The sequence below is a fragment of the Salmo salar genome, chromosome 06, assembly GCF_965601325.2.
Source record: "Salmo salar chromosome 06, fSalSal1, whole genome shotgun sequence".
NCBI lineage: Eukaryota > Metazoa > Chordata > Actinopteri > Salmoniformes > Salmonidae > Salmo > Salmo salar.
Genome location: NC_138296.1, coordinates 68,246,354 through 68,272,731, shown reverse-complemented (window position 1 = coordinate 68,272,731; position 26,378 = coordinate 68,246,354). Strand labels below are relative to the sequence as shown.

The window sequence follows — 26,378 nt, the reverse complement described above, 5'->3', positions numbered from 1 at the left end:
TGGTTGTCTCACTCAGCTATGTTAAAGATGCAGTATGCAGAAATCACTCTGCAATTTTTGGATTCTAATAATTAGCCTAATTTCAGTTACGTGACAAAGCAAGAAGTCATTGTACCATCTAAACTGCTGTGAGATATATTTTCCATAACCAAAAATATAGTATTTTCATCTGTTTGAAGCTGGTGCACAAAACCGAACGTAAAAGATTTACAAACAAAACTTAAGAATGAGTAGCATCGAAATAGCGCACTTAGAACATATCTACCGGTTCTTAGATTTGCTTTCAATGAGAATTACAGATCAATAACTTCTATTTGAATCTGGTCGGGTCATCCAAAAAGTTACATATTGCAGCTTTAAGATGAATGCACTACTTGTAAGTTGCTCTGGATAAGAGCATCTGCTAAATGACTAAAATGTGCATGTAAACGTCTATAGGCTTACTGCTAATGTATGTTGTCACGCCCTGCTAATCATGAGTGCCGTAACTACGCCACCTTTGGCTTTTTCAGGCTTTCATTCAACAGCATTGCATTACTGTCAGAAAAGCGGCCATGACGATCTAAAGTACATTAAAATAAGTCAGTTTCAACACCTGAAAATCATTACAGAATGTTCTTTTGGTGTCGGCCTACAATTTCCTGTCCTATTAACATCATATGAGGGTCGGTGTGCCCGGTCAATGCCTCTACATTACCATGTAGGACAAACTGAATGATGTTAGTTTGAGAACAATAACAAGCAATATCTCTCATCTCGTTCACCTCTTCATATCCACTATTACATCCACCCAGGTAACACTGTTTTCTTCCTGGTTTACACTCTCTCCTTGTTCCACTCAGGTGCTCTCTACTCATCCATCTGCTCCTGTAGAAACCTCATTTAAACCTAATTTCCTCCTGCTGCTTGTCTGTGTCTTAGGGTTTTATTACCCTGCTTCCTCACAGGTAACCCATTCCCCAGCCTGGTCATGGTGCACTGGGCTGGGTCCTGTAGCGCAGGGAGGAGAGGGAGAGGGAGGCAGAAAGAGAGCAAGACGGAGGGACAATAAAGTGGCGAGTCATCAGCTCTGTGGTAGCCCTGTATGGAGCTGTCATTGTGACCAGCGGGAGAAACAGATGACAGACAGACTGGCACTGTGGGTGTGTTAGAGGGCCTACCCATCAGAGGCATTAAGCACCCCGAAAATATGAGGGTGCACAAAGTATGTGAGGATGGCTGGGGGGGTGGTCCAAATCTGGTTAAAAGATTGAATGGAATGAGTTTTATTCAGTACATATAGTAATTGCTTGCTTTTCTAAAGTCTACCAACCTTGCCAGCTGGCATGCCAGCTAAGATAGTGGCTTCTTGGTAGCTAGTTAGGAGGTTGGGAGATTGGGAACCTATCTGCGCTAGCTAAAGCCAACTTCATAAAATTGGGGCTAGTAGTATTACAGAGAAAAAATAAATACATATAAAATCTGAGCGGACACTTGCCGCTGTGCCCTCCTATAGGCATGACACCTCTGCTCCCCATGGCTACACCACAGCCTTTTTCTCTCACTCTCCAGTTTTGTCTCTCTCAGTTTATTCGCTTTTACTCTCTCTTTCGATGTGGTTCCTTTCTTTCAGTGGCTGTTGCATGTTTCTGCCGAGTATCTCTTCTACCGAGTATACCCCAACTCTCTCCTTTTCTTTCAGTGTTAAATGAATGCATCAAAAGTGTGTCCCATGACTGTCAGTGTCCCCCTCCCTTGTTTCACCAAGACTGGCCTCTGAACCACCCCTACATTCCTGACTACTTTTAAATGGATTAGTGTAAACTGATCATACGCTTTAAGAACACTCAACACTATAGGATTGCCCTCTCTAGCTGTATAGCATGTGCCTTTACTTTTCTATAATCTGTTTTTGGTCCTAGGTGAGAGAGAGAGAGAGAGAGAGAGAGAGAGAGAGAGAGAGAGAGAGAGAGAGAGAGAGAGAGAGAGAGAGAGAGAGAGAGAGAGAGAGAGAGAGAGAGAGATAAAGAAGGTGTGTGTGTGGAGTCTAGACTCTAAGGCTACAGAAAAAGCTTTTAATTGTATTAGTTAGCTGCCTACAGCTGCCTGCATTGAATGTAAGGCCACGAGGAAAGTATTGAGAGTGCTTGGAAAGGTATTGATAGATTTTTCTCTGAAACCTATCTTGTAGGCCTATACTGATATGATGGGAAAGTAGCTATTCATCAAGCCAGACGTATGTGCAGATACCACAAACATGTTTTTTATTTAATAATCTGCTTTAAGAAATTAACAATTTAAGGTTATTTGTCACGTTTTACACTAAGAAACAATGTTTCAGCTGCTTGAGAAAATAACAGGGAAAACAGAGGCAAGAAATGATGAAGAAGCCGTATGTGTGTGTGTGTGTGTGTGTGTGTGTGTGTGTGTGTGTGTGTGTGTGAGTGTGCGCTTGCTCAAGAGCATTGGCTGTGTGATGAGCATCCTCTCATAGGAGTTATACAAGCATAGCTAGTAGCTACCAAATGTCATTTTCGGTGAGTGTGGACATTTACAAGCGAAAGTGACCGAGAGAAATTGTGCAAATGAACAAAGTTGTAATGCATGCTTTTCTGAAGGAAGAGCAGTATGTGTACACGGAGCAGAGGAGAGAAGAACAGAGAAGAAAATGGCAGCTGTACAGACAACTCATCCAGAGCTCTTTGACTTCTGGTATAAAGCCATTATAAGATATCTGATGGCAAACATTTAGTCGTGAATTGTATACAAGTGTAACTTCATCACCTCATACATACAACACCCGTTCTGCCAGTCACATTCTGTTAAAGTTCCCTAAAGCACACACATCCCTGTGTCGCTCTTCTATTCAGTTCACTGCAGTTAGCGACTGGAACGAGCTGCAACAAACACTCAAACTGGACAGTTTTATCTCAATCTCTTCATTCAAAGACTCAATCATGGACACTCTTATGGACAGTTGTGGCTGATTGTGTGATGTATTATTGCCTCTACCTTCTTGCCATTTGTGCTGTTATCTGTGCTCAATAATGTTTGTACCATGTTTTGTGCTTCTACCATGTTGTGTTGCTACCATGTTGCGTTGCTACCATGTTGTTTTTATGTTGTGTTGCTACCATGATGTGTTGTCGTGTGTTGCTGCATTGCTATGTCGTTGTCTTAGGTCTCTATTTATGTGGTGTTGTGTTGTCTCTCTTGTTGTGATGTGTGTTTTGTCCTATATTTATTTACAATTTTTAATCCTAGGCCCCTGTCCCCGCAGCAGACCTTTTGCCGTTTGGTAGGCCATCATTGTAAATAAGAATTTGTTAAAAAATGTGCGTCGCACAACAGAGACTCACGGATAGATATAGAACCAGTGGAGGAACTAGAGTTTTCTACATGGGTTGGCCAGGGGGTGGCCAAGGCTACTTCAGGGGGTCCATAGACCATGACAGAAAATGAGTGTGTAACCCTAACCTGGCATCTAAGGAGCATGAATGAATCCTATGATTACTGATTAGAGGTAGAGGTGAAAATTCACTTAACCTGGAGTTCTTCAATGTGGCAGATAGTGTGGTCCAAAAGGGTTACTTCGCTTGAATTCTTTAACATACTATGAAAAGTCAGTGTCTCTACCTCGGAACTGCAGCTCCATTTCTTTCTCTTTCTTTCTTTCTTTCTTTCTTTCTCTCTCTCTCTCTCACACACACACACACACACACACACACACACACACACACACACACACACACACACACACACACACACACACACACACACACACACACACACACACACACACACAGTACTGTACTCACGTACTGGAGAGACTTGGGTCACTCTGTTTTCATGAATTTATAATCTGGGTCTATAAGTGTTGAACATCCAAAATATTTTCAGAAAATAAAGCTCAAGCACCGAGGAGATAGGATAGCATTTGTGTGTTACATAAATTGCATAGTTTATTTACAAAATTACAAAATTAAATTGCAACACACTGCAATTTGACATACCAGGTATTGACTTGAAAAATAAAAATAATTCTGGTGCCCATCAATATTACAAACGTACAGTATCATAGTTATGCTCATATATATTATGTTAACTAATAGCAAAGAAAAGTTTTGGAATTGGCCTAATCAAGACCATATTAAATCTGTGTGACATGATACCCTATGGATTGATCATTTTAGAACGTCAGTGTATTAGATAGTACACAGTGCAGGTTTTAATCATGACCAGAGGGACCGCCTAAGTGCCAAATGAACCTAGGAAGATTTAAAACAGCATAATTTTGCGGTTCTGGTGAGAACTGGCAAAATGTTGCACAAACTCAGCCATATTGAGGGAGCGTGCCCTCCTTGACTCAACACTGAGAATTCTGAGGTGACTTAACCTGTCATCAATCATTGTTGTCCTAAGGTGGGTTTTAATCCGTTTTAAAGCTGAGAAGCTTCTCTCGCAAGAAGCACTGCTAACTGGTGTAACAACAGAAATCTTACAAAGTCGAAATAGCTCTTGGAAGACCTCTTTATTAGGTTCTAGAAACACAACAAAGTCAAGGAGGGTAGACGGTCTGTCCCTTCCACTTTTCTCTCTCCTATCAAGAAGCCGCTTGGTTTGATGAACCTCATGTTTGAGGTCCTCTAAATCTGACTCAAAGGTCTGAGCAAAGGCAAACAGAGGCTCCTCATTGAAGAATGTTGTACTTGCATTATCTCGCAATTCTTCTTTGAAAAATGCCTCTGCAGCTCAGCTGTGAGACTGTCAAGCACCTGATAAAAGACGCTCTCTCTATCACTTTGATCACTATTTTTCTGTCCTACAGTGCTCATCATCAATGAGTCGTGAAATCTTAAGCTTGTTTTAGGCTGTCTTTTACATACTGTTTGTACAATTATTTTGCAGTGCTCTGCAGTCTCTTCAACCTCTTTCCATAGTTCTCCAAAGTAACCCTCACTTCTGTAGTCCTGTAAGGGCACCTACTAGATCAACAGCCCTTGCTAGGTCAATAGAGCTTGATTGGAGCATGTCAGAAAGACATTTGGCATCACCAAGCACTTTACAAAAGCTAACCAAAAGCCCTATGAAATGTAAATCTATCTGAGAAAGAAGGCCCCTTCAAGTGTGGTATCCTGTAGCACTCGCATAACTGCTGGAAGCGTGTCCCTCAGATTACGGCATGCCATGTATCTGCATGCCCACCTTACATCCGTAAGTCTCTGTAGTTCCCTGGGCTGCTGCTGTGGATACAGCTCTTTCTGAACAGCAAGCCACTTGAGATGAACGTACGAGCCAGATACAAAGTTATAAAGCTTCTGCAGGAGAGCAAAAAAGTTAACTGCTTCAGTCACTGATTTTACAGCATCGACAAGAACCAAATTCAAACAATGTGCATTATAGTGCACATAAAATGCAAATCTTGCACTGTTTTTAATCCGTGCAGACACATCAGAATGCTTTCCTGCTCATGACGGATGCACCGTCATAGCCTTGCCCCACGAGATTATTTCTGTAGTCCAGGCCATGTTTTTAAAGGCAGTCATTTATCATTTTTGTGAGACCTGCTGCATCTAAGCTTTCAGCTGACTGAAAGTGTAAAAAGCTTTTGTGGATGGCCCCGTTGTAATAGTATCTTACAACTAAAGACGTTTGTTATTTTTTATTTAAATCTTTGGTTTCATCTGCAATTACACTAAAAACTTCACTTTCTTTTACTTCTCTTATTATTTCACTTTGTACCATCTCAGCTCAGCCCTCAAGAACTTCCTTCTGGATTTGGTGGCTTGCCACATGCATTCATCCTTTTCTCTTTGCGAGGGACATGCTTTGCTATTTCTCCTAAGATCGTCAAAAAATGACCCTTGTTGTGAGAGTCATCATCTGCACTATATTTTGAGTGGCAGTTAATAGGAGCACATGTGCAATTCTTTTAATGTAAGTACAGTTTTCCTCCACTTTCTTTTTCCGGTCCTCATTTATGACATCTAACATTGATTATGCTGATTCCAAGCATACAAAGCATTGATATGATGCTCCGCCTTAGAATGAAGCGTCAATCCAGAATCTTTAAACAGCGCCTTCTTCCAGTTACAAAAACCTGACTGTGATGTGAAGGCAGATTCAAGTGTATTGGGCAGAGAAAAATGCCTACAGGCGAAACAACAAGTCGAATCTTGACTTACAGAATATTCAAGCCATGAATTGTCTTTATACCAGGAGCTGTTGAAAGCCCTTTTCCTAGTACCATGCTGGGTTCTGGGAAATGTTTTCAAACACGGCTGTACAGGACCCTCTACCTCTGAACCTTGAAATGTCTGAAATACACATTAAATAACGTGTCATGTCTCTATGGAAATGTATAACTAAGGGATCCACAAGATTAGATAGCTTGTGGATCCCAGCTGCTAACTAAGATGTGTAGTTTAAAGTATAGGCCCGGCCTACCATTGTGTCCTTTTGGAACAGAAGTCTGATATCTCTCCCTTTCTTTTCATGTTTAATTGACCCTATGCAAAAATTAGACAGTCTATGGTTACATCTAAGCATCCAATTACCCACATTTTAGTCCAATCTCAATCTTAATTACAAATCCCCATTACCTTAAAATCAACTACCAACCTAAGGTACTAGATCTTGGCTAGCCCTACTCTGCAGTAAGTAACTTAGCTAGCTATAATTTCTTACACCTTTACGATAGCAAACACGCTATCTGCAAATTGTGGTCATCTTTTGAGTAACGTTAACAGATTGATAATAACAATTGTTAGTTTTGTGTTCAAGTATGAAAAGCTAACTGAGTTAATGGATTTCAAATTGCTGAATGTTAACTTGCTGAACACTGACAGCTGTAGCCTACTAGTTACCCCACATTAGCTAAACATTTCTATATTGTAACTTACGACACTGCACTGTATATGCGTTTTTATTACTAGCACAGATGTAAACATAATGTTAGGCTAAATTGGGAACCAATCTCTCTTATCTGATTAACTGTCTGTTAACGGAGCCAAAGGTCTAACGTTAACTTACACAGCGACTCAACTTTCGTAAAAGTTGTTCAGGAAACATATACCCGATGCTAAACTTTAAAACTTACTTCAAATATGATGCTTTCGCCAATCGCAATAAGAGCTTGTGGAGCTGTGGAAATATTCTCTTTTTGTTCTGTATGTTCTTCTTATTCTTATTCTTCTGTATCTCGCAACCAATGTTAATATTCTCTCTTCATCGTCCTCAATTTGAAAAATGTGCCACCTAATGTCAAAATAAATGCTTCTTTCAACAAGAGGTGAAATGAGATGTCAATCAGCATCAAACTACCAGTAGCGAATTAAATTGTGGGGTGGCACCCGGGATGGCCAATCAGATGTCAGGGGTGTCCAGTCCACCCCGGACACCCCTCTGGCTCCGCCCCTGTATAGAACGCTATGGATTCACCAGCTCCCGTTGCCTCCCGTTGTCTCCCTATTTACAAACAAACATGTGACTGGCTCAACTGTTCTTGGGAACTACGGTAAGCATCTGGTGTAAATTAATGTGACAGGTGAAATGAAGAACGCAATCTGCTTTATCTCCTAACGTTTTGCACAAATTGACTGCAGGTATTAACTTATTCACATTTATTGAAAAACTTCAGATAAATAGTTTCGATGGTATTGCCAGTATTGTAAAACCATCCCGTGGCTTTTTCCGACTAACCCGGTATACAGTATATACGGGATAACGCCCTAGCCTATGACATGAAAAGCCTCTTTCAGGTCCATTTCCACTGTTTCCAAGAGGAGCAGACTGAGAGGCATATCAGTTCTGCTGCCTGTATCGGCGTTGACAGAGGGATGTCAGATTTCAGCGTGTTCCTCCTGTCCCTATCATCTCCTCCCATCGCTCTGAGAGAGCTGTAGAGTAGAGCATCTCCATTCTGCTGGAGACTAGAGCCCAGCCCTGTTTGGAGGCAGCAGCAGTCACAGCTTTGATATGAAAAGATCTGCTAGATTAAATCGCTGGGGAGAAGATTGGTCGCCCCACGCTTGCATATCTTGGCCTCAGAAGTTGAAAAGGAACTGGCTTGATTGATTATTTTAATGGTATGGGATTCTCTTTTTTGAGGGAGATAAAGAAATGTAAATGAACTTTCTTAATGTTGACTCTCACTCAGGAGGACATATTGTAGATGATTCACCAAGCTCAGATAAAATAGGCCAAATGTGGAGCACCACTGGTACTGAAATTCTCTGCTCTCTTGACTGAAATTCCTCCAATATCCAGCCAAGGCAGCCATGGAAACCAATATGTACTGTACTGTGACAGCAAAGGTGACTCAATGCTATAGAGAACTGTTACATTTTTACATGAACACAGCATTCGCTTAATCCTTTCTCTGGCTGCATACAATCCAAACGATACTTTCGAATATAGTTAAAAGTATTGGGTTTGCATGAGAGATTTTTATGGCTTTGCCTGAAGATTAAGAAAGTTAATTCCAAGCCATTCTGAGGACCGCAAATAAATTAATGTGGTATGATGACAGAGCGGAGCTGGTGTCTGGTGTCAAGGTGATAAATCCACAGAGATCATTGGCTGTGTGGGCTGTGAGCAGGACCATTCCACTTGGTGTCTTCAGGTCGGTGTGTGTGGCCATTTGAGGAGGACATAATGAATAGAAAGGCTCCCCGGGGTGAGCTAGCAGAGCATTAAATCACATGCAAAATTAGACTCTCACCAACATATTTCACTAGGTCTCCCCACACCCCTCCCCTCTCACCCCCCCCCCCCCCCCCCTCTTTCTGTGTGTGTCTCTCTCTCTCTCTCTCTTTCTCTCTCGTTGTAGTAAGTAAAGTACACACAGCTCACACGTTCGGCAGAGCAGCTAGAAGTTTCCGAGAGCTTCTATGCAGACTAGGGAACGCTATTTCCCTGGGACTATTAAATGATAAGCGCTCACTGGGTACCTTGCTCTCGTCACTGCTAATTGAAGCTGCCATTTCACAGAATCAACAGGAACGTTCGCTTCTCACTAGGGTGGCACACCAACATGTAGCATGTAATACGGTAGAGTACAACTTAAACAGAATTTTTCTCTACTCCAGTGCTTCCCAAACCTTTTCTCCCATGAACCACAGGGTACATATGGCCTTGGTGGTCCACTAGTAGCTACTGTACCTAGAGGACCCCCATTGGTCCACAGACCACTGCCTGGTTGAATCAACGTTGTTTCCACATAATTTCAATGAAATTACGTGGAACCAACGTGGAATAGATGTTGAATTGACGTCTGTGTCCAGTAGGAGGTTGCGAATCGGTGCTCTACACCACAAGACTTGACCTACACTCCTTACCAATCTAAGCCCTTACCATTTTACCATAGCTCTTCTTTTCTCCCCACAACCACAGGGCCTGTAGTCGTGGTACTGATGCCTCATTGAAATAGCTCTTAGTAAATGAACACTGTATGAATATCAGTTACTGAATCATCAGGGAATTAATTACTGCATAAAGACGGATCTCACGCTCAACCCTGATTTCCAAAGTCCATTGGATTGGAGGGGAGCCATCATTCAGCGTTTTAGCTGCTCAGATAATTGTAGTTTTGTCATTTAAAATGGGAGCCTTGCTATAAATCTTTAGTGTCTTGCACGCTGAAGGAATGAATGCTGAAGGAGATTGGAGCTCCTTAAAGGCTATTTGTGAGTGAAATTGTACATTGAACCAATTATGTTGTAAGTTATGACTGGTTGACTTAATGACATCCAAATGGCCTACACGGCTGCAGTGAAACTCAACATTTGTAAATCAATACAGAGTCTGGGGCGCCTACAATCAATAGATCTCATTAATGATAGGAAACCATTATGCTGAGCGCTAGGGCCTGTTTTAACAATTTCAGGACGGCCCGCAATAAAAATCCAAATTGATGTAATTTATTCAGGCGGAGCCAATATATCAATTATAGGACATGACATCTCCAGATATGTTGTTAAATGCAGGACCATGCAGGCAGTCCTAGGGCACTTTCTCACAGAGGGGCAATCACAGCTTTACTTGAGTCAGATACTGTACTGTAGCCAAGGGTATTTTCCATTGTTTCTTTATATTTATATATCTTATATATCTAGACATGATTAGTACATATTCCTTAGAGCACCATCACAGTTTCCTTTGCTTCCTTTACTGGAAACAGAAGAGGAGGTCATTTTGAGACCTCTCTATTTCTATTTAAAGCTGTGTCCACGTAATGATCAAACCAAAGACTTCTCAGGTAGTTAGAGGTTTTATTTGGCTTTGACATTTCTAGCATCTTTCTTTCAGAATGCTTTATCTCTTTGCTGTCTTAACTGTTTGTATCACAGAGGAATAGCAGTGTTTTATTTTGCAGTTCTGATTGTGACGGCAAATTGTCTCGATGGAGTTTTAATTTGTGTCTGGGCTTTGTGGATATATGGAACTAGAGAACTGCAATTCATTAATGTATGAGATATTTCCCAATAATTATTTTTTGTTTGTGAGATACTGATGAATTACATCAATATGGGATAAAGAAACCTTCACTTGTTTTATTCTAGAGGCCTTTTTATGTTGATTTTGTCACGTCCTGACCAGTAAAGGGGTTATTTGTTATAGTAGTTTGGTCAGGATGTGGCAGGGGGGTGTTTGTTTTATGTGGTTCGGGGTTTGTTGTTATATGTGTTTATGTAGAGGGCTGTTTGTTTAGAGTATTCCGGGGTTTTGGTTATGTTCTATGTTGTGTATTTCTATGCTCTATCTATGTTGTGTATTTCTTTGTGTTGGCCTGGTATGGCTCTCAATCAGGAACAGCTGTACATCGTTGTTGCTGATTGAGAGTCATACTTAGGTAGCCCTGTTTTCACCTGTCCCTTGTGGGAAGTTGTTGTTGCACTGCTGTGTTAGCATGCAATACTGTTCGTTTGTACGTTTTGTTAATTGAGTGTTCTAAATAAAAGATAAAATGAGCACTCAACCCGCTGCGCCTTGGTCCAGTATATACGACGATCGTTACAGATTTACTGGAAAAAGGAAAACCACCACAGAAAGTTACCGTTTCAAAGTCTACAGAACCAATTAGAAACACCCACTGGCTATTTGACCACTACATCAGAGCATGTGTTTCTTCTGCAAAAAAATAGTGGAAAGTAGTTGAGGAGAAGTTCTATTGTGATGGCAGATCTCCATGCAGATGTCTTCATCTGCTTTAGTTTCCCTGAATCTGCCACGCCCGTCACTATAGAGATCTATTATTTAGAACGTCACACTGAGCTGTCAGAGGGGGTTACATCAGGAAGGATGGCTCCTGTCTCTGCGTTTACCTCCTGAACCTGGTGCTGAGCCACTATAGTTGGAAGCTAGAACAGGAAAGGGCAGGAGGGGTGTTAGGATGTTCCCATTGCTCTTAATGCTTCTAGTTAATTGGCTTAATTTGACCATTGAGGGCATTTTTAAAAGAGCATTTAGTGCACTCAGAGCTCAATGAGGGGGAGAAATGAACTCTAAAACAGACACAGACTGATCAATAGCACTAGCACTGGGATCATAGTCACCGGAAAAGTGAAGTAAGTCTCTGGTGTTTGGAACGGTCTGTTCAATGTTTTAATGTTGGTGAGGCAGTAATCCAACAGGAGGCCACACTGTTCGATTATCATTCATCAACTGATAGATTCATTTCAGGAGATATTATTGTTCGATTATCATTCATCAACTGCTAGATTCATCACAGGAGATATTATTGTTCAATTATCATTCATCAACTGCTAGATTAATCACAGGAGATATTATTGTTCGATTATCATTCATCAACTGCTAGATTAATCACAGGAGATAGTATTGTTCGATTATCATTCATCAACTGCTAGATTAATCACAGGAGATAGTATTGTTCGATTATCATTCATCAACTGCTAGATTAATCACAGGAGATAATATTGTTTGATTATCCTTCATCAACTGCTAGATTAATCACAGGAGATATTATTGTTCAATTATCATTCATCAACTGATAGATTCATTTCAGGAGATATTATTGTTTGATTATCATTCATCAACTGCTAGATTAATTTCAGGAGATATTATTGTTTGATTATCATTCATCAACTGCTAGATTCATCACAGGAGACATTATTGTTCAATTATCATTCATCAACTGCTAGATTAATCACAGGAGATATTATTATTCAATTATCCTTCATCAACTGCTAGATTAATCACAGGAGATAGTATTGTTCGATTATCATTCATCAACTGCTAGATTAATCACAGGAGATAATATTGCTTCCTCCGACCTCCCGTCTGTCAAGGAAATAAATAAATGAAGTCATAAGGCAAACACACTTTGACCCATTTAGAAATGTGTGTAGAGAATCGAATTGACAATAAAACAGCTGTTGCTCATAGAATATAGATGAACTGAGCTCACCTGAAACTTCTAGTGTGTCAGACCAGTAATACAACACCTTCACTTAGTAAACAACATTGAGCGGTCCTGATGAAGAGACTGTCTGTTCTTGGGTGTGCTGCGTTGGACAGCTGCTCCATAGGGACAAGAGCTAATTCAAATACCATCTGGCTAATCTTCTTCCCATGCATCAGCCATCATACTCAACATCGCTACTAGCATGTGCATGAACATCCAGCACCTACCATTACCCTTTATCACTGAGATATGTTCGGTCACAGTTTACGTTGCACTTTGAGCTCAGATCGTGTATTATGTTTCCCTTTCTCTGGCATCTAGCTAAAGGTTCTTGTTGTTCCTATGGGAATCATGTGACAGCAACGGGCTGTCATGATGAGAATGATGTGTGGGTAAATGGCTGGGAGAGGTGCTAATGGGTCCGTAGAGAGATGGTTGAACTGTTCTTAATAAGCCTGCCACATATCAAGCCCTGGGCTCCCTTTGACTTCAACTTCAACGTGTAAATACATGCAGCAGCATGAAGGGAGGGGGAGGTTGACTGAGCCCACGGGTAGTGTTTGCTCTTCTCTCTCAGCCCTTGGAAGGGTACGGCAGGCTCCACAGTTAATGTGTGTGTGTGTGTGTGTGTGTGTGTGTGTGTGTGTGTGTGTGTGTGTGTGTGTGTGTGTGTGTGTGTGTGTGTGTGTGTGTGTGTGTGTGTGTGTGTGTGTGTGTGTGTGTGTGTGTGTGTGTGTGTGTGTGTGTAATATCAGACCCAGGAGAGTAGGAGGGGTGGTCCTCAGGCTCAGGCCCACCAGGCCTCTCTAACTGCGACCCACAGGCATCTGTCTCCATCTGGGAACTCCTCCAATGCAAAGCACAGCATTGATTCAGCCAGCTGTTTGGCTGAGATAGCTCAAAGCTGTCAGGACCCGTTTTTCAACAGGGCAATTATATCCAATCACTGCTGTCCGTCGCCTACTTGTCCCGCCGCCGGATATTGCAGTCATCACATTTGGTTATCAATTACGATTGCCAATGTGGAGGGATATCTGTGAAGGGGGTTCTGGGCTGGAGGAGAGATCCCTCAGAATGGTGACAGGACCCAATTAGGGAACAGGCAAGGAGCGCTACGACTGGCTGCCCACTAAATCAGCACAGGCAATGAGACAGACGCCCCAAACTAAGAGGTAACTCTCAGAGAAACCTGTGTAATGGCTCACACACAGACACACACACACATACAAATACACACACACATTGCTGCTTCTGAAGGCCACTGCAAAACACCTGCAGTTGAAAAACACCTGGGGAAATTCTTCAATTAACATCAACCGAAAGCTTCACTGAATAGTCATGAGTATTATTGAGAAGTGATTGCTTGCCACGCAAAGATGTGTCGGAACCTCGACAATGCATTCAATGTTAAATGTTTGATGTTAAAATATGCATCGGAGAGGCAGATTTCAGGTTCAAAGCATTTGAAGCGAGCAGACATACACAGAGCAGGATTAAGAGTCCTCTTTATATTTTTTATGAGAAAGCATAACCACCTGGTCGCTGGTATGTTTTTGCATGCTGTGTTATAGGATTACTACTGTAGTTTGAGGTTCAGCTCAAGTTAATGAGGTAGCGGTTGCCGATTGGCACAGATTTAGGATCAGCAAACCCTAGCCAAAACCATTACGGAGTAGAAGGGCAAAACTGACATTAGATCAGTGGCTAGAGGCGACTACACACTTCCCACTTTAGAATGAACCTGACCTTCAGATATGTCAGTGCAGGTACCCATAATCCCTCAGCGCTCCCTGCAGCTGTTTCTCGTGTGGAAAACAAACTAGGGAAGCAACCTGCAGGCTGAAAACAGCTCCTCACACCATCTCTTCCTATGGGATATGACAACATAGCTAACCCTTTCAAGACAAGACTGAACAAAACCAGCACCAGAGAAGTATTTATCAGATCAAATTATACAGGATATCACAATTGCTTCCTTAAATATTATACAGCCACATTTTATCGCCAATGATGTTTTATTGCCAATGGAGTGATTTTATCTTTTGCTTGTCTCAACTAACCCCAATGTCTTTCCTTTTATGGCAAAGAGGTTTGTAGCACTGTCTACTACATCTAGGCCCTATTTCTTTGCTGAACTGTGTCACAATACCTGTGGGCCAACTATTAAAAAAAACCCTGTGCTGTGTCCCAGACTGGCATCACATACCAGGGCCTATTTCAGGTGGATGTGACGGTTTGGTACGGTAATGTTGTGATGGCAGCCTGGCACACTTAATCTGACCTGGGGGCTTTGGTCTAGCTGACACAATTAAACAGCGCAGCATGCTAAGTTGACTTCTATGTGTGTGTGTGTGTGTGTGTTTGTTAAGCAATGAGCGAGGCAGGTAATTTTTCGGGGCTGCAGACACCATCAATCTCTGACAGATGGGATTGTGTGTGAGGGGATGGGGTGAGGGAGGGTGAGGGAGGGAGAGGTTGGTGAGTGGATGTTGGTACAGTAGGTATCCATTCCTGATGTAACCCAGCTAGCTGTAGCCTATGGCGCTAAAAGCAATCACAACCTGTAGCCTGTAAACAACCATCTAGTGTGAGGACGGGATTGATGGCGATCACATTGGAAAGTTATGGCAGTTTTCAGAAAGAAAAGCCTCTTTTCCCTGTAATGTGAGCCATTATTCCTGTGCTCTGTATCTATGGACAAGCCTTTCTCAATGGATTTTGTTTCATGTTTGCTGTGCTGGTCCACAGAGAGAGTGAGAGGATGAGTATCCATGGCAGCAGCAGGGCTGAAGACAGATCCCCCCCCCCCCCCCCCCTCGTCAGTCAGTCCGTTAGTCAGTGGTAATCCAAACAGGATATGAGCTCCTCTGTTTAACCCCATACTACTTCCTGGGTCCTCAGAGACTTCAAGTCTCCCATTAGCTGTAACACTCACATGCCATCCTACAGAGCCATAGAGATATAGTGGGATTCTAAACAGTCATTCTCTGCTCCACCTAGAGACACTGTCAGACAGGTACACATTCACTACTACACACTGGTCCTCACAGAATTAGCTTTTTATTGATTGCATATTAATGACATTAGACAGGTGCTGCAATGGAAATGTGCAATTGCCTGTATTTGTTGCCAGACATTTGCATTGGATTTTTTCTTTTCAGAAGCTGAGACAATGGATGTGTGCCCAGAGGCCACAGTGTGTAGATGTTGTCTTCTTCCTCTGTTTGGCCATCTGGTTCAGTAATAATAACCTGAGTGCATATGGGTTACTTCCTCTCGTCAACAATATATGGGCGGAATGTACGGTAGCCCAACATATCATACCCCCACATTGCTTAATTCATCACCCCAGCAGAAACTGTTTTAAGTGAGAACGGTGGAGTGACCAGAGATTCTTTGTATGGAACCCCCCAACCAGAAAAATTCTCTCTCTGCTTTGCAAGGACGCGTTTATCTTCCCTACAGAAACTTCACCAAGTCCACCAGCAGCAATATGCTGCTTCCCTTCCCAGTACCCCCACAGCTGTTGTGTCTGACAGAGAGACTAATTATATGCTGTGTGCATGCTATTTAAGAGAGCCTTGTAAGTAAAGTACACCCCAAGCTATGGCCGAAGTGAATGATGGTTTCTGTGCAGCGCACCAAGTTGTGGCTGCTATCCCCAAGTCCCAGAGGCATTCACAGCAAATAAATGAGATGATATATTCCTCTCCTCTGGAGCCTTATCAGATAATTCTCACTTTGATGTTATACAGTATATAAGGACCTGGATATTGCTTATGTCCTAGTTTTTCACTACTGTTTTTTTTCCACCATGATATGTACTTCTCGTCGAATGTTGCTCAAATCATCGATGAAACTGGACTAATACTTGTGCCTGATAATATGGGTTTTATTGTGTAAGTTGTTATCGATAAAACGTCACAATACTACGCAAAGTGTTCGACTTGGCTGCTGGGGGGCAAGGAGACCCCAGCTCCACTAAAACCATTTCAAAGGAATGTTAAATAAATGTTACAACTAGGTTTTAATATCATCACCTCTTGTCAGAACTATGCCACATGTAGCTCTGTCATCAGCATTATACAGCATGTAACTGCATGCTTTTCATGATCAGTAAACATCAATCGATCATGTACTTTCAGATATGTGAGGGTAGGCTATACATTTGGCTTGTAGCTAGTTAGCTAGTTAGCTAGCTATGCAAAAAAAATGTCATTTAGCTTGCTCCCTAAGAGATTAGGCTTTTGGAAAGAGTTTGACATTGGCAAGTTGTCAGTCAGACAACTGTCATCACCACTATAGATGGCAAGCAAATCAAACAATATTTGTATATAGCCATCTAGTTTATCCCCTGAAAGTTAGCTTGTTAACTAGCCATATTGACCTGATCTGTTATTAGCTAGCTAGCCAATTTGACATGGTCCATCAATCAATGTAGTCTATCATGTCTGTCAGCAGCGATTGTGATGAAACACTCTTAAAAACAATGTCTATTTGTGGAAAAAACACCTTGATTAACTCTTTAGTCATATCCCAGTTTACCTATTTGCTTATCGTCTTTCCTACACCTAGCGACCTGTTTTTTAAATTATGGGAGCAAAAGATTATCTATTTTATTTGGAACAGCAAGCCAGACGGGCCTATTTATATAATGAATATGAATTCAGAGGGCAGAAATATTAAAGCATTAGACCTCTCACTAAAGTCTTCAGTCATACAAAAATTGTACTTAAACCCGAACTGGTTCTCTAGCAGATTAGTAAGAATGTCTCACCCCATGTTCAATAATTTCCTTTTTCCCTTTATTCAGATTACAACCTCTCACTTTCGGTTATTTGAAAATTAAATAATCTCTAAAATATTGCTATTTTTAAAACAAGCCATAGAAAGTTGGTTGCAATTTCAATTTAATCCACCAGAAAAAAACGAACAAATATTACAACAAATATTGTGGTTAAACTCAAATATACTAATTGACAAAAAATCTAAAAAATGTTTTTTAAATGTTTTAAAAAAGTATAATCTTTGTAAATGATATCATAAATAGGACTGGTGGAGTTATGTCACACATGCAGCTAACAAAAATATATGGAAAAGTGTGCTCTACCCAAAATTACAACCAACTAAGAGGTAAGTGGAAGGGAGAAAAAAATAAGGAACTTGTTTGTCGGCCCTGCATTAAAGACCAAAATTGGTTAAAGAAAATTGTGATACATAAAAAAGTATACCAGTTTAATTTAAGGACAAAAAAATTGACAGCTGTGCCATATATATTGCAAAATAGTTGGGATGAGATTTTCAATGAACTGATTCACTGGCACATTTTTTTATTTTACCAGTCAGTTAAGAACAAATTCTTATTTTCAATGACAGCCTAGAAACAGTGGGTTAACTGCCTTGTTCAGGGGCAGAACAACAGATTTGTACCTTGTCAGCTCAAGGGATTTGATCTTGCAACCTTTCGGTTACTAGTCCAATGCTCTAACCACTAGGCTACGCTGCCTATGAACTGATATGCAAAACGGCGCCGGATTCAAAAATTCTAATTTTTCAATTCAAATTATTATTTAGAAGTATTGCAACCAATAGAATGTTATATATATGGGGGATACAACCATCCCAGCTCTGCAGATTTTGCTGTGAAGAGACAGAATCATTAGATCAATTGTTTTGGTACTGTCCATATGTAGCTTGTTTTTGGTCACAGGTCCAGGAATGGCTGAAGAATTGCAACCTTTACCTGGAATTAACTCTGCAGATAGCACTACTGGGTGATTTGAAAAGTCATAGTCAATTGATCAATAATATAATAATACTTTTAGCAAAAAAATGTATCTTTAATTTACAATCTGAAGAAACAATGAGAATAGAAAGGTTTCAGCAGCACATTTGAAAGATATATGGCAAATAGAAATCCAATATGGATGGTGTTAAGAGATAGATGGGACAGGTTGGGTGGAGGTGAAGGGTGAAACTAATAACAACAAGATAACTAATGTACAATATCCTGTGTCCGTAATTTGTATATAGGGTCTGAATTTTATGTAACAGCACAGAGAAATCAAACTGGAAGGACATCAGAAATAGATGGAAGGGGTTGAGGGTAGCGGAAGGATATGAGTAAAAACAAACAAAAGATAACTATTGTAAAGTATATTGTGTCTGTAAAATGTTTATAGTATGCATGAGCTGGAAGTAGAAGCCTAAGTGCTGTTGTTCACTAGTTTACTCCAATTAGGGGAGGAATGGTAGGGTTAGTGTAAAATAGTAAAGAAAATAATATTTTAAAAAGATGTGTGTATATTATATATATAAATGTATATATGTGTGTGTGTGTGTGTGTGTGTCGTATGTATGAATATATATATATATATATATATATATATATATATAATATATATATATTATACAGTATATTTGCAAAAAAATATATCGGGGATTGGAAATGATGCAGACAATTACATTGATGGAAGCTACAATCTATCTGCAATATTAGCGCTGATTTACCCCAACAAAATGTTTTTATAATAATAATAATAATAAAACAATGTTGAAAAGGGGATAATGTTCGCCTACTTCGCTAGGTAGGCCTACGTTGGTTGTTTAGCAACTATGTTTAGCCAACTGGACAACGTTTCTACTGGTAGCTTGCAAAGTAAACATTATCAGCTAACATTACATCAGCAAATGGGTCCTTCTGCTGCTTGACAGGAAGAGTCCACAAAGGATGGCAAATGTATGCAAAACACTCATACTTGTCAGGTATAGTTCACTTTAATCCAATTAATGGAGGACAATATTGAGAGATATCGTGAGTCTACCCTCAGGTATCTGAAATTACATGATCAATTGATGTTTACTGATCATGAAATCATGCAGTTACTTGCTGTATAACTCTGATGACAGAGCTAAATGTGGAGTAATTGGACATTTGTAGTTCTGACTATGCTCTTCAAGAGGTGATGATATTATAACCAAATAGTTCACATTTATTTAACAATCCCTTGAAAACGGCACGCAGTTATCAATGGATAGCAGGATAATCGAATTCTCTGCACCTTATTGTGATGTTTTATTGTTAACTGTTTGTTAATTGTTTAGTGTGTAGAGCTGTGACGGTCATGAGATTTTGGATTCGGTTTTTGGTCAGTCAAATGACCGCAGTCACGCTTATAATCGTTTGAAGAGCACAATCATTTTTTTGTTAAGACACATTTTCTTCTCTCCTCCACTCCTGACGCATGTGCTGCGGCTGCAGGGAGGGAGGTATTGCCTAGGCAACCAAAGACCTGTTTGCTACAACACTTTGCTTGTTTCAGCAAGGAGCAACAAAGTTTCATCACAAAGTTGAATAGATTTATTTTTTACGGTTATATGACGGATTATTTATTATCATGACAGTCTTCATCCATAATCGTCGGTTACACGATTATACGTTAATTGTGCAAGCCCTACGAGTGTGCCATCACTTCAGCAGTAGGGGGTTACAAGCAGATGCAGCCTTCTTCTTACTGAGCTTTCTGTACTGCAGCAACAGACTTTGATCCCTGTGTTGGAGTCGTGTTGGCAGAGGTTTACTGAGATAGTGTCGTTCCGGGGGTAGGCCTGCATTTTCATAAGCTGGTTTTCCTCTCTTCTCGCCGAGGAGAGATTTAACTTGGGGCTCACAGCTGGGAGGCACACCAGGGCTGCTATTATTCAATGTATTTGGATTTGCCAGATTCGAATCACTTCGACTGCGTGGCAGGCAGGTAGGAGTTTGAGTTAGAGAGAGAGGCATACTTCCAGGCTGGGGGAATGCATGGCAATATTAATTTAAATCTGGCTTTCAAGGGATGCTCTGCTTTAAGGGACCTCACGCACAAAGCACTGCAGAGACCTGTGAAAACCTGTCAACCACTCGGTTGTTACAGTCTGACTCAAAGAGCTGCTGCCTGGTGAAATGTAGCTTTGTTACAGTAGATTTGACTTCATAATAATAATTCTCTGTGGGAACATATTATAATGTATGTCAATTTAGTTGTGACAATAATGAAAGGAAAAACAGCAGGCATACTCTATTAGTCTTCTATTGTATTTGTATTGGCCTGAAAAATACATTTCTTTCAGTCTACAACATACAGCATAGCAAGTTCTAAATGGTGATCCTTGGGAAGAACACATTGCAAGTTTTCTGATGCAAACACATTAATATTCTAGTAGTGCCAGGGTGCACATTTCCCTTACTGCAGAAACAACGCTCATGTTTTCCAAACAGAGGAAGAACTCTTGCTGGTCACTTAAGGAACTGTGACTTGGCTGATGAATACGATAAAAATACTCATGGGAGCTCTATTTTCAAATGAGAACATCGCCTACTATTCCCCCTCGAGACAGGCTTTCCTCGCCATGTTAATAAATCACTATATCCAGTCTCCACAGAGCAGCTGTGAATTTTAATGACTGTTTAAAATACCATTAATGTAGAAGATTGGTGATAAGATCTATTTTGGGTTGCCTCTGTGGACTAGGATTTAGTTGTGTGTGTGATACATGAGCAGACCAGACATGATGGATAAATGTTCCTGTCTCCAAACATTCACCATTCCCTGTGAATGAGTGGTGCTGAGAAGAGGAGAGGAGATGAAGAGGAAAGGAAAGCTCCATCTCCTTTCCTCAAATCTCATCAGAGATATGACGTCACACATATGTGCCTGAACAAGAATAAATCCTGATGAGGCATTGATGTCAGGAAGGGAGAGCAGTGGGTTGAGCGGGCTGGTACACTCTCAGATCTGGTGGCCTGGATTCATGATGTAGAGCTTCTAGGTTGTTCCATGAAATGAGTGCCTTTTGCATCCCTTTTGATATTTTAAGTATAAATTGCGCACCAATATAGCATTTTAAAAGCCTGTTATATTAAATGAAGTGCCCTTTAATATAGACCACATGGAGAATTCAATTAATCCTCTTTATGCATTTTGACATGTCCCTCTGTGCACATTCTGTGACTTCTAGGAAGATTTTAACCCACTTAATCCCAAGAAGTCTTCACCATCATTGTAAAGTCATTTCTGAAGATTAGTTTGTATTTAATGTGGTTAGTGTTTCACATACGTCTGTCCCTCATTTTAAAGTCCAACCTGTTATGTGAACTGATCTCTCATTTTAATATGGTGAAACATTGAACATCTAAAAAATCATAGTGTAAAACCATATAAGCTGGTCTAGCTAACACAATTAAACAGCGCAGCATGCTACGTTGACTTCTATGAGCTAGTTCTTCTCTTTTTGCCAATTTTCTGGTGTTTTGTGGTGAAAACTTAGCGGGTTGAGCATAACACACCAACCCTGTAACCCATAGACAGACAGGCTAGAAATGTTTTAACAATTAAAAAAACATTTGTGAAGCTTGCATTCAATTGCCACACCCTGTGTCCCAGGCTGGCATCACATGCCAGGGTCTATTTGAGGTGGATGGGACGGTGTGACCTTGTGGTACAGTAATGTTAAGATGGCAGCCTGGCACACTTAATCTGACCTGGGGACTTTGGCCTAGCTGACACAATTAAACAGCGCAGCATGCTAAGTTGACTTCTATGTGTGTGTGTGTGTGTTGAGCATTGGGCGAGGCAGGTCATTTTTGGGGGGGCTGCAGACACCATCGGTCTCTGACAGATGGGTTTGTGTGTGAGGCGATGGGGTGAGGGAGGGTGAGGGAGGGAGGGAGGGGGATGGTGAGTGGATGTTGGTACAGTAGGTAGCCATTGTCCCCAGCTGGCTGTAGGAAATCACAACCTGTTGCCTCTAAACATCCAGCTAGTGTGAGGAAGGGATTGATGGCGATCCCATTGGAAAGCTATGTCAGTTTTTAGAAAGCAAAGCCCCTTTTCCCTGTAACTTCAGCCATTATTCCTGTGCTCTGTCTCTGTGGACTAGTCTTTCTCAATGGATTCTGTTTCATGTTTGCTGTGCTGGTCCACAGAGAGAGTGAGGATGAGCCTAATAGATAGACAGTCTAGAATTTGTTTTACCTTTTTTTGGGGGGGGGTAGCTTGCATACCCTTGCCACACCCTGTTGCACACAACAAGCTCCTGTCACAAGGAGATTGATTTCTGGATTATTTAAGATGAAGTCGTCAACCCTGTTACAGTCAACCCTGTTACAGTCAACCCTGTTACAGTCAACCCTGTTACAGTCATCCCTGTTACATTATTTGGCACATAATAGACACTTACCATAGGCACAGACATTTTTTTATTTAGTCTCTTATGAAGTTCAACGTGTGCTCTTCACGACAGCATGTTCAAATGAGGTGAAATCAAGTTGGTGGAACGGCCCTTTAATATCCTTCAATAACACCAGCTTCCTTCGATCTCTTCAATTAATTCATACTTTTAGACATTTTTTAAAAAATTTTTTAGGAAAAGTCCTAGTTTCTGTAAAACCAACAATGGTATTCAAGTATACCGTACATTTATGATGAGGAAGGTATGGCACTTCTATGGAACTAGGAGAGTCTTAGTGCAGGTGGTGTAACACATCGTAGATTACATTAAAGATCATATTTGAATGTAATAGTTACTAATTTCTCTGGTAGTTCTGTGTTAATGTAAAACAAGATACGCACATCATACACAGTACAAGAATCAATGATTCACTACTAAGGGGGTCCCTCTCTCCTTCAGTTACTTATCCATACTAAAGGATTTCCCTCTCTTGTACTTTGGTAGGGATCCACCACAGAGATCTCTGACCTCCACTGTCTCTTCTCCTATGTGGCTAGTGTTGCTTTCTGGCCCAGGCTGCCTCACTACACCCAATGTTCCCACCCAGATAGTCCCTCTAAAGAGGCTTGTCTACATTACAGGCGATGGAACGGAACACCCGATCGGGAGACTGTCCTATGGGGTTACAGGCTTGTGTGTGTGGGTGGGTGGGTGGGTGTGTGTGTGTGTGGGTGGGTGTGTGGGTGTGAGGAGATGGGTGTTCTTTGACCGCACCCTGCTCCGTGCCCGCCCACCTGCCCGGCCACAATCTAGGTCACAGCTTCTTGAATGTGACTACCTCATTCTGGCACTATTACTGGCTTGGCACTAGTGTTGTTGTAAAGAGCATGGTGAATTGCAAATGGCTTGAAGTCAGGATAATGAGGACAGCTCTCTATCTATCTTTCTCTTTGCTCTCTCTCTCTCTGGTTAATATGCCAGAAATAAATGGGATTATGTTGTATGCTGCCATTTCCTCCATCAAGAGTGTATCTAGTGTTTAGTTTGCTGGAGGCTTCTCTCTCTCTCTCTCTCTCTCTCTCTCTCTCTCTCTCTCTCTCTCTCTCTCTCTCGCTCTCTCTCTCTCTCTCTCTCGCTCTCTCTCTCTCTCTCTCTCTCTCTCTCTCTCTCTCGTTCTCTCTCCCCCTGAGAGTAGCTGTTGACCACCCACAAGGTGATATCAACATGCATTGTACCCCGTTTAAGTGGGCCAGAGGAGATTTTCTGAGATTTTCAAGGCCTGGTGTTGAGAGATGTGTGTTTGAGGTAAACTGTTGCTGTGACGCTGCACTACGGCTTATACCTCTGAGATAACGCTCTCTTGAAACAAGTGTAAGAAAACAGAGAGCTTTGAATAGATGTAGGCTTTAGCGAAAGATAGGAGAGGAGAGGAGAGAGAGGAGAGGAGAGATAGGAGATAGGAGAGATAGGAGAGGTGTGATAGAAGAGAGGACAGGAGAGATAGGAGAGGAGAAATAGGAGAGGAAAGATAGGAGAGAGGAGAGGAGCGGAGAGGAGAAGAGAGATAGGAGAAGAGCAGAGAGGAGAGCAGAGGAGAGATAGGAGAAGAGAGGAGAGCAGAGGAGAGATAGGAGAGGAGTGGAAGCACTGGACTCTTTGCCAGAGGAACAACACAGACCTGCCAGTATTTGCCAGGTACATCTCAACCGATCTGCGTTTTTCTGCGCCAAACAAATGTGGTGACAGGTGTTGCAGTCAGCTGCTCCGCGTCCGTACTGCCCACAGTTTGAATAACTCACTGAAGTGGAGTACTGTATAGGGGAACAGGCCCTTCAGGCACAGATATACAGATAGGGGCATCAGATGTCCCTGTATCACCCTGACCCCTGACCACCCCACCCCACTCCTGTTTCTCTCACCCTTATGTGAACTTTCAGAAGGCTTCAATAACAGAGGCTGTATACACACAGAGTGGACAAGCGGTCCCCCAAACAGCCGTGCTAAAATATGAATGATTCCAGCACCATCTGCATGCTAATCTGAATAACGTCTCCAAAGACCCACTTCGTCCACCCAGGCTTTGAAAAGAAAACATCCACAGAAATGCTCTGCTTTCCTGGCTCTAAAAGGATGAAAGAATCCCACAGAGAGACCAGTGTTGGTCATTAGGGCACTCAATGTGCAGCTTTTTATGAAGCAACAGGAAAACTGTTGAATTCAATGGCTAATTTGATTTGAGCCAAAAAAAATAAAAAAAATAATGTGAAATTATAATTTGTTTGTTTGCTGGTCTTTCCTGTGCTTATCTGTCTGGCACACAGCTCCCTTGATGTTTCTCTGTGAATCTCAGCACACACAGAGCACACTGCGGAGGAGAAAGCACATCAAACTCATGGCGAAATGACTCAAAACAGTAGTGTTGACGACAGCAGAAAATAACAACAACAGCGGTGACCTTATCGTCACCCCAGCGCCTGTCTTTCAGCACAAGTCAGACTTGTTATCTTATCTTTTCACTGGAAAAATGGAATGAATCATCATGAGCTGAAGAGAGAGGAGAGAGAGAGAGAGAAGAGAGAGAGAGAGAGAAGAGAGAGAGAGAGAAGAGAGAGCAAGAGAGAGAGGGTGTTGATTGTTGGTGTCATTTGAACAGAAGTGTACAGAATTACAGTCTGTGTTCTCCACATTGGTCACAGATGGGTTAGCATCTTCTGTCTCGGAGTAAACACACACATACCCGCCCCTCTCTTCAGCCATGTTGCAGGACTTTGTGGAGGCTGGCATGTTTTTGGTAATGCTGCACCATGCCACTGCTGGATACTGATTTATGGTTTTGCCCGCTACTTACTAAAACAACATACAGTGTACAAATCGTACCACATACTATTTAGAACGCACTGTTTAGTAAAAACATTAGCAGTAAGCAACTGAAATCAACATACTAGGCTCGACCATACTGAGAATGCATCATTTCATTTCCCGCCATTCGTTCATTTTGGTACATGAACCTTTTCTGACTATCAGCTGTTGGTGTCAAAAACGTGTGTGTCTGGAAGTTGATCGTCTTCCTCAGTAATGTGCAGTGAATCCTACGAGATGAAAAGCCTAAATGACTAGGACATCCTGGCATTTAAAGCAAACTCAATTGTCGAAAATGTCTTACGTTATAAAACATTCTATTTTCGGATAGACAAAATGCCGACTATATAGAACGCAAAGAGGGGTATTCAGACAAGGCCATAGTCTTCTGCACAAAGAGCTAAATAATAACAGCTCCTTTGTTTTTTAATTGCCCACTTTTCAATAAATTAGGAAAGAACTCATGGATAGTAATTCTTAAATGTTAGTCATTGATCATTGTTATGAGGGAAAGTCCAGTGTGCCAATTATCTTTATTATTCCTCAGTGTTTCATATGTCATATCTAATGGAGTAGTGTGTTTGTGTGTGTCCCGTCTGCTGTTAGTCCTATATCCACTCCTCTAAGACAATCGTTCCTGCCCCAGCCATGGCCAGCCATCCAGCTTAGCCTGAAATTCCTTATTTATTTAACCTTTATTCAAACAGGCAAGTCAGTTAAGAACAAATTCTTATTTACAATGACGGCCTACCCCGGACAACGCTGGGCCAATTGTGCGCCGCCCTGTGGGACTCCCAATCACAGCCGGATGTGATACAGCCTGGATTCAAACCAGGGACTGTAGTGACACCTCTTGTGCTGAGATGCGGTGCCTTAGACCGCTGCGCCACTCGGGAGCCCACAC

General features: G+C 41.5%; 1 protein-coding gene across 1 annotated transcript in view; it reads left to right on the top strand.

The window, feature by feature from the left end:
• The window catches only part of LOC106607829 (polypeptide N-acetylgalactosaminyltransferase 14), a 119,852-nt gene that overhangs the window by 41,322 nt on the left and 52,152 nt on the right, over nt 1-26,378 (top strand). The gene's annotated exons all lie outside the window — the stretch shown is intronic.